This window comes from Miniopterus natalensis, chromosome 4 (assembly GCF_054644295.1).
Source record: "Miniopterus natalensis isolate mMinNat1 chromosome 4, mMinNat1.hap1, whole genome shotgun sequence".
NCBI classification, from domain to species: Eukaryota; Metazoa; Chordata; class Mammalia; order Chiroptera; family Miniopteridae; genus Miniopterus; species Miniopterus natalensis.
In genome coordinates, this window is record NC_142084.1 from 77,542,146 (window position 1) to 77,548,145 (window position 6,000).

Genomic DNA, 6,000 nt, shown 5'->3' on the forward strand with positions numbered 1-6,000 from the left:
AGATATTGTTCCCCCATTTTCCCCCCTTATAAAAGGCTGGCATCTATGTTGTAAGAAAGTGGTTCCCAAGAGGGTCATCTTCCCCTTTAAACTGCAGTAAAAATCATTTTAAAAGGTGAGAGCAGAGGGAGTTGAATGGGAGAGACATCAGTGTTCCAGAAAGGACAGGGTAATTGTACCACTTTCAAACTTAGCTGCACATTAAAATTACCAGGAGAGTTTTTAAAAATACTGATGCCTGGTCTCACCCCCAGAGATTTTGATTTGATTGGTGTGGGGTGCAGTGTGGGTGTCAAAACTTTTCAGTACTCCCCAGGCGATTCTAATGTGCGCTCAAGGTTGAGCCATTGGGGTAATGGCCATGGGTTTAGCTTGAGTATTTGCTGGAAGGTGTTGGGTGGGTCATATAGACTTCAGGAGCCTCATTCAATTCGATAAATACCAGCATCTTACAGGACTATTGTAAGGATAAAATAAAATAATAAATATGACATTTCTTTGAAAATTATAAAAGGCTATACAAATGTGCACTATTAGAGATATATTTAGACCCTCTTGCTCCAAAGAAATAATTTAACAACTTAATCTGCACAGATAGTCATGCTTCAAATACTTCTACAGGAAACAAAGGTTCTGCCCATGTTTAATATAATTATTTATCACTCTGACAAATTTTAGAAGCCAGTGACCATTTTCTATGATGTGTAGATTTTACACTATAAAACAGTATGCAAATTCTTTCGCTAAAACAGATACATGTATAATTTAGCGATGCTCCAAGGTTTTTGTTACCAGTTTCCCCAAATGGAAAACTGAGGCAGGTATATTGGCTGTAGGATTTTATCTCTGCATAAGTACATAAATTGAACGTAGCAAAAAAAATTTAAAGTTACTAATAAAATAAAGAAAATGAAACCTTAATGAATGAGGAAATCTGCAGAAGACAGGGAAATTGTTCAAATTACAATTAAGAGAGCTAAAGATACAGAGATGATCAATGAAATTGACAACAGAAAGGGGTTTGAGACTTAAACATGGGGAGTGTCCAGAGAGTAATGAGAAAGGAAAGAGTTGCCCAGAACCTGTAAATGTGACCTTATTTGGAAATAAGTTTTTGCAGATGGAATTAAGGATCTCAAGATAAGATCGTCCTGACTAAAGGTGGTCCCTAAATCCAATGACAACTGACTTTATAAAACAAGAGAAATGAAGAACATATGGAGGAGAAGGCCAAACGAAGAGAGGGGCAAAGACTGGAGTTCTGGGGACATAAGCCAAAAAGCTCTTGGAGCCACCAGAAGCTGGAAGGGACATGGAAGGATTCTCCCCTAGAGCCTTCGGGGGGAGCATGGCCCTGTGGCCACCTTGATTTGGGACTTCTGGCTTCCAGAACTGTGAGATAATAAGTTTCAGTTGCTTTAAGCCACTAAGTTTGTGGTAATTTCTTATGACAGTCCTAGGAAATTAATAGAACTGGCAAAATGTAACTAGTTCCTGCTCCCAATGAAGTGAACAGTGCTCTTAAATGGTAAAAATAATAAAAATAATAAATCTTGCCAGTGCAGACCTAGGTCTGTTGCATGTATTTGGGACAGCGCATGGCAACTTACAGGATGTGACAACGGGCCAGCCAACAGTTGGTGACCAGTGGGCTGACAGTTGCCTGAAGACATTGGCAGAGCCACATGAAGTCCTGAAGTGGAGGAGAGCATGGCCTGCGGCTGTTTAAGTGACTCGTGGTGTGTGTCTTTTTAATCTAAAATGAAAAAGCAGTTATAGCCCATGTGAGAACTTTCCTTCTCAGAAGACTGAGAAAACTCAAAAGAGATTAATTATAAAAAAAAAAAAAAGGAATGTTTTGTTGATTTTCCCCCCAAGTGAAAGTACATTAGTGATTTTGCTCTTGTTCCTTTTGTTTTGGGTAAACATTCCTTGCTGGGGATCCGATTCCTATCTCAGTTTTAAGAAGAAATCAAAATAGGATAATATTTGACTTTCTGCTGTTTCATATAATTAACTTCAAGATACAATAACTGAAATTGATTGGATTAGAGCAGTAGGTTATTTTTGTTGTTGCTGTTTTTTGTTTTTAATGTGAAGCTGACATTGCAGCTTATATAGTAAATCTATGCCCTGAGAGCACGAGTTCCACTTAATCAGGACTTTCTATCTCTGGCTTCCAATGTGTAGAGAAGAAATACAAAATGCAAATGGGGGGGGAGGGGAGGCAAACCACCAGCTTTCTGTGCCAGCCCTGAACTGGAGCCTACAGCTTGAACCTGAGGGCATTTTCTTCCTGCCTCTGAATTTATAACTGGTCCCCCTGAAGAGCAGATGCCCGACTCAATATATCCACCCAGAGGCTGGAAGAGAAGGATCAGAGACCTGGCTGGGGCTGGCCGGACAGTGAGAGCCGGGTCTGCACACCCCAGGAGAGAGATGGGTGTAAAGGGCTAATCACTGAACACAAGAGAGCCAGAGAGAGGAAGCCTAGGTTGCTTTTATAACATAGGAGTAGAGAACACACCCGACTCACGCCTGTCCCCCAGTCCCACAGCAATCCCACTTACCCAACCAGTGATGGAGGAGGGGGGTGTAGGGAGTAAAGTTTCCCCCAACATGAGGTATAGGTGGGAAAAAATTCAACTTATTTTCAAGTTTCCAATAACTGCTGCTTCCCTGATTAAATATGTTATAGGAAAATGGCTATGGGAATTCTACTTATAAACTTCTTGAGGTTTAATAAGCTTAACACTACTAAACTGTATTTACAATCATCAATGTCAAATGAGCATCTGAATTCTCCGTGGGAACTTATCAGTAGTGTCATACCCGACTTTCACGAGACTAGTTCACACCGAGACCAAATTGACCATTTGGAATTTTCTTAGCCGGGGACTGCGAGCGGGGTCCTGCCCTAAACAGACTCAAAGCCCTAAACAGTCTTCGCAGGGAGAATTTAAGGCAAAACCCACACCCTGGTTGGCTGGGGGGAGCAGATGGGGGACTAGCGAAGCAGTGGACAGAAGCAAAGATAAGCATTAATCGACCTCCTACAGTTAGCTACTTCCTGGAATATGTGGGCGGAAATCTTTTACAATGTGCCAGGGGAGGGGAGGAGGTCATTGTATCTACATGATAAATTTTGCTCTTGCCTATCTGCAGAATGATGGTTGTAAGGGCAAAAGATGGGAGTGTTATTCTTCAGTAGATGTTTCAGTTGTAAAAGTGAACATGTCAGAATATAAAAACACTTTTTTTCCAGCATGAAATAAAAAACAAACAAAACAAAACAAAAATAACCCATAAAAAAACCAATAAAACATATCTTTTATCCTTAGCTGGGCGACTGACACTATCTAGTTATGTGACAAACTATAAAATGATAAGCAATTCTAAGTAACTTAGAATGTTCAATTCAGTGCAAGTAATAAATCCCTTCATTTGAACTCAGTGAGACACACAGTTCCATTCATCACTGAAAACAATATCTGGACACCACATATGGTGGCCTGGGAATGCCTGTCCTGATGAGAGGTTAGGCAACATCAGGGTCTGCAACTTAGGGAAATATTCAGAAAGGAAAGGGGAGATGAAAATGGTGGTTTACTGTTTATTAGTCTGTTAAAACACACCACCACCCCAGTTCCTCCTGCACTTTTGGGGCTAAAAATATTAATGAAAAGATTCATTATGATTTGGCATATGAAGTAAATCTTCTCCTCCATCCCACTTGCTTACTTACTATATGACATATTTATCAGTTCTTTTATAAAGATATTCATGTCCGGGGATATTATTAAAATCTGTTCATATCAAAGAAATCAGCTTTTATAAAGTTGGAGGTAGTAATTTACTGAATTTAATAAGCTTCCTCCCTTAAAACTGGAAAACATTAGAGGTTACTCTGCCCCTGTTAAGAATGGACCACAGCCTGGCCAGCGTGCCTCAACAGTTGAGCATCGACCTAGGATCCAGGAGATCGAGGTTTGATTCCCAGTCAGGGCACATGCCTCAGTTGCAGGCTCGATCCCCAATGGTGGGTGTGCAGGAGGAAGCCGATCAATGATGACTCTCTCATCATTGATGCTTCTATCTCTCTCTCCCTCTCCCTTCCTCTCTCTGAAATCAATAGAGATATATTTAAAAAAAAAAAAAAAAATGGACCACGAACAGATTTGCAAGAACAATAATAACAAAAAATTAGAACTGAGAGAGAGTCACTTTGGTCATATAGCCAGTAAACTAGTTGGCAATGTTTCTACTTCTTTTTCTTTGCTGTTCCTATAAGCTCATTTTGGAATACACTTTAACAAGATATTTTCCTAGTTTCTTCAAGAAAGTATGAGCAGGGCATTTTCTCTATTATCCTCACTGAGACAATGACATCCCTTTCTATGCTAACTATTGCTTATAACTTATCACCATCATGATTAAAACACTGGTCTAATTCTTTTTTAATTTAGCTGTAGAGATTCCAAGATGGGGACAGATTGAGTGGAAGCTACACTAACACTCTCCCAGGACCAAACTGGAACTACAACTAAAATACAGAAAAAACATCCTGAATAATCGACTGGATACTAGCTGGAGAGCAACCTCATAACCAAGGACATGAAGCGGAGACCACATAGAGACTGGGAGAAAGAGCAGAGGCTTGAGAGGGCTGCCCACAGGCAGCAGCTGAAGTTCTGGAGGGATATCTCAGCTGTGGGGGTTCCCACTGAGAACTCTGGGGCCTAAACCCCAAGCAGGGCTTCCCAGTTCAGAGCACCAGAACTGAGAAAGGTGCCCACATAACATCTGGCTGTGAAAAGCAGCAGGGTTTTTGTCTGCCAGGGAGAGACACTGGAAATGCAGGCACCCTCTTAAAGGGCCAACACACAAAGTTTCATGTGCAGCCACTCACCTTGGGCTCCGGTGGAGGGAGGGCAGAGTGGACTGGAGCTGTATAAGGAGAATCCAGGGTTTCTGGTCTGGGGAATAGAGCTCAGAGGGCAGCTATCTGGATTCCTGTGGTCAGTCATTCCCCCATACTGACAGAGGACATCTTTCTCAGGCAGACATTTACCATCCAAGCAGCTTTAGCCTGAGAGAGATGAAATTGCCCCACCCACTGAAAACTTCTCACCCCACCTAGTTGAGTTTCCACAGCCTGAGGCTCATTAAGAGACTGAATAACAATTAGCCACCCCACACAGTGGAGTTTCTATAGCCTGAGGCTCATTAGGAGACTGAATAACAATCAGCCACTGCTGCATGCTTTGAGTCTTTTCCTGACTTGCTTCTGGACCCAGAGCTTAGAAAAGCAAACCTTGGGGCCCATCTTGGTCCTTTCCAAATGCACCCAGTCCCAGCAGAGGGAACCACAAGCTGTGAAGTGTGGAAAACTTCAAACAGGATACTCAACGCCAGTCACAAACAGCGTCTGGCATTGGCTTGCACCAGAGACCATCCAAAAGACTGGGAGTCCTAGCAGATCTACCCAATACATAGAAACAAATCCAAACAGGCAGCCAAAATGGGGAGACAGAAAAAAAAAAAAAAAGCCCCAAACGAAAAAACAAAAGAATTCTCCAGAAGAAAAGCTAAATGAAATGGAGATAAGCAATCTATCAGATATAGAGTTCATAATACTGATCATAAGGATGTTCAAGAGCATGGGGAAAGATATGGAAACTATGAAGGAAATTAAGAATGATATAGTAGAAATTAAAAATTTTAAAAAACCATTGGAAGGAATGAACAGCAGATTAGGGGAAGCTGAAAATCAGATCAGTGAATTAGAAGACAGGGTAGAAAAAAATCACTCAATCAGAGAACAAAAAAGAAAAACAATTGAAAAACAGGAGGACAGTCTAAGGGAGCTGTGGGACAACATGAAACATAACAATATTCACATCACAGGAGTGCCAGAAGATGTGGACACTAAGCACGGGTTAGAAAAGCTGTTTGAAGAAATAATGGCAGGAAACTTTCCTAACCTGGTGAAGGAAAAAG